We start from the raw sequence: 12,358 nt of genomic DNA, 5'->3' as shown, positions 1-12,358 counted from the left end.
GAATAAAACATTTTCTTATGAGCATAATAAACTGCGAAGAAGCGACACGAAATTCATCGCATCGCATACATTATGAAGCGCTCTTAAATGAAAAATCTTAAGAAATCTCCAACGGCCGATATGCGACGTCGCATATCGCAACATCGCGTAAGCAGCACACAATGATTGAATGACTAAGCGCGATCTACGATGCCGCGATGCTGCGATCTGCGATGAATGCGATTTGCGATAAATGCGATCATGAATTTCTGCGATGACACATCTTGACGACGCGATCCGCGATGCTGCGATGCGAGTCGCAGAAATCACCCATCGCAAATTTTCCTCGGCGCAGTATTCAAGGAAAGCTGTCCGTAAACCAAAATTGGGCGCGCGCCTTAAAAGAAATTAATGAATGTACGCCAAAGTATTCAAGAAGGACAGTTTTGTGTTTTTCGAAGAGTCAGTTCGCTATGGGTGTCATGATTTTATACATTGATAAGAGCTTAAAGCTTTCATGTCAATCTTTATTATCATTACTCTTTTCCTTTGCATAAACTGTAAGACATGAAATAACATGAAGCAATGTGCGGGAAACATCTAAGGAAAAGGGGAAAGCGTCAATGCTCGGAGAACAGAGAAGAGATGCCTTCATAAATGGATGCCGCATGCAACAGGACCACAGATTCTAGAGTATCACTCAACAGATGCTGATGTCAATAGGCCATCCAACGCTCAGAGTCAAAAGCGCACAAAAGCAGCATGTTTACAAAAGATCCTGAAGCTTATGCCCGGTAAAAGAAAAAAAGGCGCTAAAGAAGGAAAACGCACCAGAAAAGCCCGGAACAAAGAACGGAGGAAGTTTTCGATGCGCGATTAGCGCCTAGCGCTAATTGCGCATCGCTAAGAAAATTATTCAGAGAGCAAATTCCCTAACTTGTTCAGTCATTCGCAAGGCCGGAAACCGAAATAGCAAAAGCAGAATCAGTTTGAGAGAAATTTGGGTTGTTACCAAGTATACACACAGTGAATACACCCAGCCAGAGGAAGATTCTCGAAAATATCTTCTAGTTTACCAGAAAGTGGTGCCAGCGCGTGTTATTTCTATTTTCGTATCTCAAACGAAAGCAGAGGGCGACCAACCGACTCTTCCCAGGTGAATGTTGCATGCTTGCAGCACTAAGGAGCAAATACATAAATGGTTAGGAATTAGATTCAATTTTTAGAAATAGTTTTGCTTTAGCAGAAGGGCGGTCATTTAAAACCGTATCCTAAATTTATGTAATTAAGTTAATTAGTTAGCAGTATTTAAACCCTTCTCAGGCATTTGGAGAAGGGTCCAGAAATTTGTCAAAAAACTTGTCCTCAGAACATGCACTTTTGCACCCTCGGAGGGGGTTTTGATGAATGGATGGATCAAGGTTTATTAATGTTTGCATTTGATATCTACTACTGATGTTGCACTTCTGTACTCTTAGTAGATGTTAGAGCAAGGAGAGATAAATCATTGTTGCTTGAAGCTTATGAGTGGAACCAGTCATAAATGGTACTTTTATCTCTTGGCCATTTCTGCTTATATTCTTAAAGTGATATACAGTTTTTAGTTGTTTATATGTTACTGCATGAATGTATGAGTTACCATTTGGCACTTCTGTACGGTGGAGCCATTTATTTATGTCTAATATATGAATAACTTATTATGCGATATGCTGTTCACAACTGTTTTGCCTAACGTTTTATGCAAAGTGGTTTATCTTAATTGATTTCTATTCTTATGATAGCTGAATGATCTTTATTATCAATTATTGTTTGAAATCTCTTTAGATCGCATAATAGAAGAAATACAACCTGGGTTAGCATAGCTTAGATGTGTTGTTTCTCATTAGATTACAATAGCATAGAGTTAGTTTAAAAGTTTGAATTAAATTAGCTTTAAGTATTCTTAGATCAGCAACAATCCAACTTTGCACACACACACATACACCCTTAGATTGGGAAACTGGTCCCATTATCCCCAGTCGGACCCGCTATACCAAACGGATAAGGAACTGCCAACCAAGGTCCGGACCGGGTGGGTATCCCCCTTGTTGTCGACCCGATTTTCAGAGCTTCAACATATTTGGCGCTAGAAGGAGGGCCTGAACTATGAATGGCACCTAAATCAAAATCTAAATACCATTCTGAGAGTAAATCGCCCTCATCAACTCCCACGACTTCCCTAGTACGTTTAAATCCAGAGTCAGAAGTCGCTCGAGTATTAACCGCTGCTACATACCCTAATATTCAGACCAATCTACCATTGAACCCCCTGAAGTTCAAACTCTGATTTGCAAACTCCAGGGATTTTCTATTTCTACACAGAGGTTTGATAAATTTCAAAGCAGCGTGACTTCGCAGTACAATCCTCTCATCCCCTGACCAGATTAAAGAGTGAAAAATTTGGCATCTAGCCAACTGAATTCCCTCTCCCCACCAGGAAAAGAGCAAGGAAAACACCACAAGAGTCTGATAGTGAGACTCTTTCATCTACATCGTCCATTTCAACTCCCTCACCGCGAAGTCAGCCACCCACATCTTCATTCCAAACCACCCATCCATCTTCCACAACCCCTCTTCTTCCATCATCTAAGATCATAATATCTTCATCTTCCCAGCCTCAGGGATTATCCTCTGCACTTTCATTTACTAGCAGCTCAACGATGGCCCAGTCTCCATGGAACAATCCTGGGGCAGTTTTAATGCCTCCACCCCTGAGCCAAATACTGGCCCATCCTGAGAAATGGCCACCCAAATTCAATCCAGAAGCAGGCATGCTAGCTGAAGAGCACATTAACAATTTCATGCTTTCTGTCAATCTCAACGGAGTTACCAACGAGGATGCTGTTGTCCGGATTTTTCCCTATACAATGCAAGGAACAGCCGGGTCATGGTACTTTTCATTACCCTCCGGGTCTATCACAAGTTGGGACATTTTTCAAAGTCAATTCCTTACCAAGTTTGGTGATGATAGATCAACGGCAACGTTAATCAATGACCTATCCAATCTTAAAGCCGAGGCTAGAGAACCCATCAAAGATTTCAATTTACGGTTCAATAAGATCCTCAACAAAATTCCCATTGCTTCCCAACCCAGCGAAGAAGTACGATGTGAATGGTATATTACGGCCTTACCATCAAACTTAGCAATCTTCGTGGATAGGGCAAATAAAACAACCTTAGTTGAAAACCTGACAGAGGCGATAGCAGTAGAGAAACGCGTAGTAGCCCTGGAAAAGAGATCTGCGATAGAGGAACGCAAATCTAAAAAAGTCACCTTCAAGGAAGACTCCAAGAAGAAACAAACGAAAGACCCTTTCGATTTGGAAGGATTGCAAAAAGTATTAAAGACCATGTCCAATGAGATGATTGACATAAAAAAACAAGTAGCAGAAACTTCTTCAAAAAATCCCTACAGAGCTTTTAAAAGAGGCCCTTCAATGGATGTGAAACCACCCAACGCTATCTCAAATGTCGAATCCGAAGAAGAGCAAGAAGAAGAGAGTACCACTGAAGGGCAGACCGATGACGAAGAAGTTGTGGAACTACAAGGAATGTGGGATTTCATCCTCCCACAAGAAGAAGATCAAGAAGCATTTCCGGTTAGCACACGAAGCAAAAATCAACTTGATCCTCCCAAAACTACCCCTAAGCAGAAGGGCGCAAGCCCTGCAGCAAAAGAGAAAGTCGCAACAAAGAAAACGACCGCTAAAGCGACTCAATCTAGCCCAGTCCAACCAGATCAAACAACTCCATCAAGAACACTGATAGTGTCGGATGAAATGGAATACAATATTATTGATGACATGAAAAAGACTAGGGCTAATATCACTCTTTACGAATTGAGCAAATTGAAACATCAACAGAAGATAATGATGAAAGAATTACATGTCGTGCCTACTACATCTTTGCCTACAACTGTAGCTTCCCACAACATGGGAAGACCTCCAACCAACACGATCAATAAGATTGATCCAAATGACATCGCCTTGATTGGAGGAAGATCAAGGTCTCACACTCCCCCTTTTCTTCTCACTTATGAAATTTTCAATAAAAATGTGCACAATTGTTTGGTAGATTCTGGTGCTTCAACGAATATTTTACCCAGATCAATATGTGCCAAGTTGAATGTGCAACCACAAAAATCCGCAGTGCGCATAGTTCAGCTTGATCGATCTCAAGTCGAAGTGATTGGTGAACTTAATCAAGTAACCATAAGATTGTCGTCCAACCCGAAGGTATGTCAGGTTATTGACATTCTAGTAGCTGATATCCCAGAATTCTATGGCTTGATTCTTAGCAGGGATTGGTCCGAAAAACTCCATGGATACTTCTCAACTGACTGGTCGCACATGTGGTTACCCTACAATGGTAAACCGAATCAAATAAAGGTTGAACGAGAGTTACACCAGAAGTACATAGTAACGGAATTGGAGGGAGAAAATGAAGCAATAGCATATAACAGCAGTATCATAGGCAATTACTCGGTAGATTCTTTCCTCGACAATTTCAATGCTCGTACATCACCTTACTTAGAAAATTCAGTTTTGTCCCAAGTCGAAATTTTTTCCCAAACTGATAATTCAAAGTGTGTTAATTTTGTAGATAAACCTGTAAATACATCTTTGTTTTGGAAATTATATTTTGATGGCTCTAAGTCTAACGAAGGAGCAGGAGCAGGATGCGTTCTGATTAGTCCAGAAGGAAATAAGACCATGCTTACGTGCAGACTTGAATTCGATTGCACAAACAATATAGCAGAATATGAGGCCTTGGTGCAAGGCCTATACAAAGCAATCGGGTTGAACGTCAAGTATCTTCAAGTCTTCGGAGACTCTGATATTGTCGTCAAACAGGTACGTAACACCATACATTGCCTATCAGGTCATTTGAAACACTATCAATCTTTAGTACAAGATCTGACTGAGCATTTCATAGCATTCAATATTTCGTCAATCCCAAGGCTCCAAAACGCGAGCGCAGACCTTTTAGCTAACGTAGCCTCTAGACTTATTCCCTTCGAAGATTTTAGTCCAGATAGATTCTCAATAGAATTAATCTTTAGACCGTCCATCCCTGACAACATTACAAATTGGAGAGTATTCAATGACGATCCTGATATTGTAAATTTCCTCACTTCTGAAGGATCCTACTCCAATCAAATAATTGACGAAGACCATCACGATCGACAAATACAACAAGATAGCACTGATAATGCTATACCTAAATTGGTGGTTAAGTTGGAAGACTTATACGATTTGAAAAGTCGGTTTAAAAGGTCTACCAATTCTAAGCTCTACAGTTCAACTCTGAACTACGAATTAGTAAACCTAAGAACCGATGATAAACCACAAAACGTTAATCTAGGCCACGACCTAGCCCCTGAAGAAAAACTAGCGTATATTCGTCTTTTGAGACAATACAAAAATGTTTTTGCCTGGAATTACGATGAGCTGAAGACATACGACACTTCTATCATTCAACATACTATCCCTATGATTGACAACGAAAAACCTGTCCAACAAAAACTCAGAAAAATCCACCCCAATTTAGAAAATCAGATAAAAACTGAGCTAAATAAGTTATTAAAAGCCAGAATAATTTTCCCCGTCAGACATTCCAACTGGGTCTCCAATATGGTACCCGTTAGAAAGAAAAATGGAGATATTAGACTCTGCATCGATTTTCGGAATCTCAATAAAGCCTGTCAAAAAGACAATTTTCCCCTCCCACCTATGGAGCAGATATTACAGGCAGTAGCAGGCTCAGAACTAATGTCTTTTTTGGATGGATTTTTAGGATACAATCAAGTGCTGGTACATCCCGATGATCAGTTAAAAACCACATTCCGAACTAAATGGGGCACATACGCATATCGCAAGATGCCATTTGGTTTGATCAATGCCGGCGCTACATTTCAGAGAGCCATGGACATCGCATTCAAGGGTTTAGTCAATAAATCTGTAGTAATTTATTTGGATGATATAACAGTGTACTCCAAGAAGCGAAGCGACCATCTCAAAGACTTGAAACAAATCTTTCAACGATGTTTAAGGTATGGGATTTCACTTAACCCAAAGAAATCTTTTTTCGCATTAAGTGAAGGAAAACTTCTCGGATTCATAGTGTCAAAATCTGGTATTCACATTGAGCCTGACAGAATCAAAGAAATTTCTGAAATATCCCTACCTCATAATAAAAAAGCCATGCAATCTTTCCTTGGTCAAATCAATTTTGTGAAGAGATTTGTCCCAGATTTTTCACGAATTGTTTCTCCTTTGCAAACCATGATTAAAAAGAATTCAAATTTTAAATGGGGTCAAGATGAACATGAAGCATTCAACCTGATCAAACAAGCCATCATTAATGCTCCATCTTTAGCAACCCCGGATTTTTCAGAGTCTTTTATCTTATACACATTTGCCTCAGAGAAATCATATGCTGCGATTTTAACTCAAGCAAATCAAGAAAAAGCGGAAGCTCCAATCGCATTTTTTAGCTCAAATTTACAAGGTGTTGAACTCAATTATTCAGACGTGGAGAAACAGGCATATGCTATTTTCAAAGCGGTCAAATATTTCAAACCTTTCTTACTTAAAACCCATACTAAGGTCATAGTACCGTTTCCAGCGGTAAGAAATCTTCTAGTACAGAAGGATGTGGGTGAAAAAAGAGCAAATTGGATCACTGCTTTACAAGAATACGACCTTGAGATCAAACCGGCAAGCATTGTAAGAGGTCAAGGCTTCTACAAAATGTTGGCTGGAGCATCGCAAATTCCTGAAAATTCATCTAAAGAGGTACAAATGTATGAGGTAAGCCTAAACGATGCAGAATCATTGTATGCTGACACTATTTATTATCTTAAGAACGGGTATGCTCCATCACACCTGGATCACACTAAGAAAAGAGCTATGAGATTGAAAGCTAAACAATACCAGCTCATAAATGATGTTCTGTTTAAAAAGAATTACGATTCTATTCTTCTTAGGTGTCTTGAGAAAACTGAAGCCGAAAAGGTTTTGCAGGAACTCCACGATGGACCAACAGGCGGACACTATGCTGGAGATGCTACTGCACATAAAATCTTACGTGCAGGATATTATTGGCCCACGCTGTTCAAAGACTCACACAGTTACGATAGAAAATGCCAAGTCTGCCAAACTACTACAGGGAGACAAAAGAAACTGTCCATGCCACTACAGCCGGTAAACATCGAGCAACCATTCAGTCAGTGGGGCTTGGACATAATAGGTGAGATCGTTCCTCACTCTTCTAAGCAGCATAGATACATCCTCACAGCAACATATTATTTTACTAAATGGGTAGAAGCAGTTCCTCTCAAGACAGCTAATTCTAAAAACATCATTGAATTCATAGATAAATTTATAATCACTAGGTTTGGATTGCCAACGCCTTTAATGTTTGATAATGCCTCATACTTTTCTGGGAATGCAATGACTGAGTTTGCACTTAAAAGAGGGTTCAAACTGAAATATTCGGCCAACTACTATCCGCAAGGTAATGGATTGGCTGAGTCAACAAATAAAAACCTAATCAGGATTATTAAAAGAACAGTTGACCAGAACAAGAAGAATTGGCACAAAACTTTGGTAAATGCTTTATGGGCAGATAGAATAACGAAGAAAGCTTCAATCGGCACTTCTCCCTTTAATTTAGTTTATGGGAAGGAAGTGGTTCTCCCAACTCACTTAGTGATCCCCTCCTTGTCTTTAGTACAATACATCGATGAAGTATCTACTTCCTCCTTACAATTAAGACAAATGGAAATAATTAAATTAGAAGAACGATGAGAACAAGCTAAGAAAACCCATGCTCATCACCAAGCGCTAATAAAATCCTCTTTTGATTCAAGCATAATGACCAATTTTTTTTTTCAGATGGGAGATCTAGTTTTGAAATGGGATAAGGCTCATGAAGAAAAGGGCAAACATACAAAATTTCAGAAGATGTGGCTTGGTCCTTTTCAGATTGTAGAAGTCATAGGTCCATCAACTTTTGTGTTGCAGGATTTAGCAGGTAGAAGGGATTCTTTGCCTGTTAATGGACAAATCCTTAAAATATATTTTCCATAGAAGATTACTCTTCTATTCTGTAGGATAGTTTTAGTTTTTCTTTTTCTTTTTTCATAATAAAACCAGTTGTAGATGGTTACTACAGGTATTCACGAAAAAGACACCAATTCTCTTTCAGATTTTGAGCTTTTTCGCTTGTACAAGTAGCAATTTTTTTTTGAAAATCTGATCTTTATTATTGACAGATAGAGTTAAAAACTTTAGCCTAGATATGATACTAGTTTCAACTTTAAAAGTTTGATGAAAGCAACCTTTAGCGAAGAAATTGTTTTATATCAGCACAATGAAAGGTATCAATAACAAAATAAATATTCTCTGTAAAACTGCTGTTTTCAAACTCTATTATTGTCGTCCAGAGCTTTCTTAAGGAAAAACAATGATTTCCTCCCTGCTAAAGAAAATCGCAGCATTCAGAGGAACAATTTGAGAAAACACTATATCTCAAAGAATAAGAGGTCTCATCACGAGCCGGCTTATCATGATCACAGATATTATAACTTGCTGACTTTGCCAATACTGTCCACCAAAACAGGGCAACGAATCAAGATTGTTGCAATCAAAAGACAAGGGGTCTCATCATGAGCCAGCTTGTTCAGCAAAAGTGTAAATCAAGTGAATGACTGTGTCATAATTTGGCCACCAAACCAAGACATTGTTCTTTAGAGAATAAAAAAGGAAAAAAAGTTTCAAAATGGGTTTTTCTTTGAAAAGTTGTAGATAGCCTTAAGCAGGATAAAGGATCATTGATGGATAACAGGTAACCCTGTCGAGGCTATGGACGCCTGCTGGCAGCAGAGGCTCTACCTACGACAAATGAGCATATTTTAAAGCCAGCACACAGAGAAGACTTTATTTTATCTTTAAAAGACCAAGTAGTGGCTGATGTAAATACAAGGACAAAGCCTGAGGAAGCAAGCAATTAGAATAGAAAAAGGTTGAAACAAAATATCATTGATAGGATAAGGCATAATGTACTCTATCTATCCATAACAAAATTTAGACTTATGAAAATTTTTCTGCTTTGGAAGTTAAAATTCAATAGAAAAGCAGAGACAACTGGTTCTTCCCAGTGAATCGCCATTGTTGTGGCCACGAACAACCCCCCTCTTTGTTTGGTATTAGCAATAACACCAACCAAATGGGGACCCTTAATAAAAAATCCAAAAAAACATTTTATGAAAATTTTTGTATTCAACTCCTTAAAACTGTATCGCATCGCGAGAAGAGAATAAAACAATTTCTTATGAGCATAATAAACTGCGAAGAAGCGACGCGAAATTCATCGCATCGCATACATTATGAAGTGCTCTTAAATGAAAAATCTTAAGAAATCTCCGACGGCCAATATGCAACATCGCATATCGCAACATCGCGTAAGCAGCACACAATGATTGAATGACTAAGCGCGATCTACGATGCCGCGATGCTGCGATCTGCGATGAATGCGATTTGCGATAAATGCGATCATGAATTTCTGGGATGACACGTCTTGATGACGCGATCTGCGATGCTGCGATGCGAGTCGCAAAAATCACCCATCACAAATTTTCCTCGGCGCAGTATTCAAGGGAAGCTTTCCGTAAACCAAAATTGGGCACGCGCCTTAAAAGAAATTAATGAATGTACGCCAAAGTATTCAAGAAGGACAGTTTTGTGTTTTTCGAAGAGTCAGTTCGCTATGGGTGTCATGATTTTATACATTCATAAGAGCTTAAAGCTTTCATGTCAATCTTTATTATCATTACTCTTTTCCTTTGCGTAAACTATAAGACAGGAAATAACATGAAGCAATGTGCGGGAAACATCTAAGGAAAAGGGGAAAGCGTCAATGCTCGGAGAACAGAGAAGAGATGCCTTCATAAACGGATGCCGCATGCAACAGGACCACAGATTCTAGAGTATCACTCAACAGATGCTGATGTCAATAGGCCATCCAACGCTCAGAGTCAAAAGCGCACAAAAGCAGCATGTTTACAAAAGATCCTGAAGCTTATGCCCGGTAAAAGAAAAAAAGGTGCTAAAGAAGGAAAATGCACCAGAAAAGCCCGGAACAAAGAACGGAGGCAGTTTTTGATGCACGATTAGCGCCTAGCGCTAATCGCGCATCGCTAAGAAAATTGTTCAGAGAGAAAAGTCCCTAACTTGTTTAGTCATTCGCAAGGCCGGAAACCGAAATAGCAAAAGCATAATTAGTTTGAGAGAAATTTGGGTTGTTACCAAGTATACACACAGTGAATACACCCAGCTAGAGGAAGATTCTCGAAAATATCTTCTAGTTTACCAGAAAGTGGTGCCAGCGCGTGTTATTTCTATTTTCGTAGCTCAAACGAAAGCAGAGGGCGACCAACCGACTCTTCCCAGGCGAATGTTGCATGCTTGCAGCACTAAGGAGCAAATACATAAATGGTTAGGAATTAGATTCAATTTTTAGAAATAGTTTTGCTTTAGCAGAAGGGCGGTCATTTAAAACTGTATCCTAAATTTATGTAATTAAGTTAATTAGTTAGCAGTATTTAAACCCTTCTCAGGCATTTGGAGAAGGGTCCAGAAATTTGTCAAAAAACTTGTCCTCAGAACATGCACTTTTGCACCCTCGGAGGGGGTTTTGATGAATGGATGGATCAAGGTTTATTAATGTTTGCATTTGATATCTGCTACTGATGTTGCACTTCTGTACTCTTAGTAGATGTTAGAGCAAGGAGAGATAAATCATTGTTGCTTGAAGCTTATGAGTGGAACCAGTCATAAATGATACTTTTATCTCTTGGCCATTTCTGCTTATATTCTTAAAGTGATATACAATTTTTAGTTGTTTATATGTTATTGCATGAATGTATGAGTTACCATTTGGCACTTATGTACGGTGGAGCCATTTATTTATGTCTGATATATGAATAACTTATTATGCGATATGTTGTTCACAAATGTTTTGCCTAACTTTTAATGCAAAGTGGTTTATATTAATTGATTTCTATTCTTATGATAGCTGAATGATCTTTATTATCAGTTATTGTTTGAAATCTCTTTAGATCGCATAATAGAAGAAATACACCTCGGGTTAGCATAGCTTAGATGTGTTGTTTCTCATTAGATCACAATAGCATAGAGTTAGTTTAAAAGTTTGAATTAAATTAGCTTTAAGTATTCTTAGATCAGCAACAATCCAACTCTACACACACACACATACACCCTTAGATTGGGAAACTGGTCCCATTATCCCCAGTCAGACCCGCTATACCAAACAGATAAGGAACTGCCAACCAAGGTTCGGACCGGGTGGGTATCCCCCTTGTTGTCGACCCGATTTTCGGGGCTTCAACAAACTCATACATTAGCCACATGTTTTAGAACTTGTATTTAGTTGCATATTTCAGGTAAAAAAGAATATAAACTATGTGCTTATTAAGTTTTTAAATCCCACATATTAAATAATAATTTTAGGGTTAGGTTGTGATCCATGAAGAATTCAACCAGTTGTGTGTTTCAAGTAAAAAGCATTATAATCTATATGTACATTGAGTTTTTAAAACCCTTGTATTAAATTATATTTTAGGGGTGATCCATGAAGAATTCAACCAACTGCATATTTTAGGTAAAAAATACTATAACCTATATGTGTATTAATTTTTTAAAACTCTTATATTAAATTACAATTTCAAATAATAATAGGTTAAAATAATAAACCAACGTAGATCCATCATAACCTCGGATCTATCAAGCACCCAGAGGGATCAAATCTCTTAAGATGTAAACCTCTCTTTTCTCTCTTAAGATGCAGACCTCTCTATTTAGTACAAAACTCGAGGAATGGTTTGCACCTTCAGAGATTTTATACCTCTTAGTGCCTGATAGATCTGGAGTTAAGATGGATTTACCAAGCGCTTAGAGGGATCAAATCTCTTAAGATGTAAACCTATTTTCTCTCTTAAGATGTAAACCTCTCTTTTCTCTCTTAAGATGCAAACCTCTCTTTTTAGTACAAAACTTGAGGAAAGGTTTGCACCTCTAGATATTTGATACCTCTCAGTGCCTAATAGATCCAGAGTTAAGATGGATTTACGATGGTTAATATTTAAATTAATTTTATAAAATATGTTATTGATTAAGAATTTTAAGGGTTATTGATGAATTGTTAAATATCGTTCACTATACAAAATAAATATCATTGGATTCATCATGAACTTTAACCAGCCTAGATCTATCTTAACTCTGGATTTACCAAGAGTCGAGAGGGATCAAATATCTTT

This window comes from Pinus tabuliformis, chromosome 1_2 (genome assembly GCF_031772625.1).
Source record: "Pinus tabuliformis cultivar Carrire ecotype Pingquan chromosome 1_2, CPIR1, whole genome shotgun sequence".
In the NCBI taxonomy this organism is placed as follows: Eukaryota; Viridiplantae; Streptophyta; class Pinopsida; order Pinales; family Pinaceae; genus Pinus; species Pinus tabuliformis.
This window is presented reverse-complemented; position numbering follows the sequence as displayed.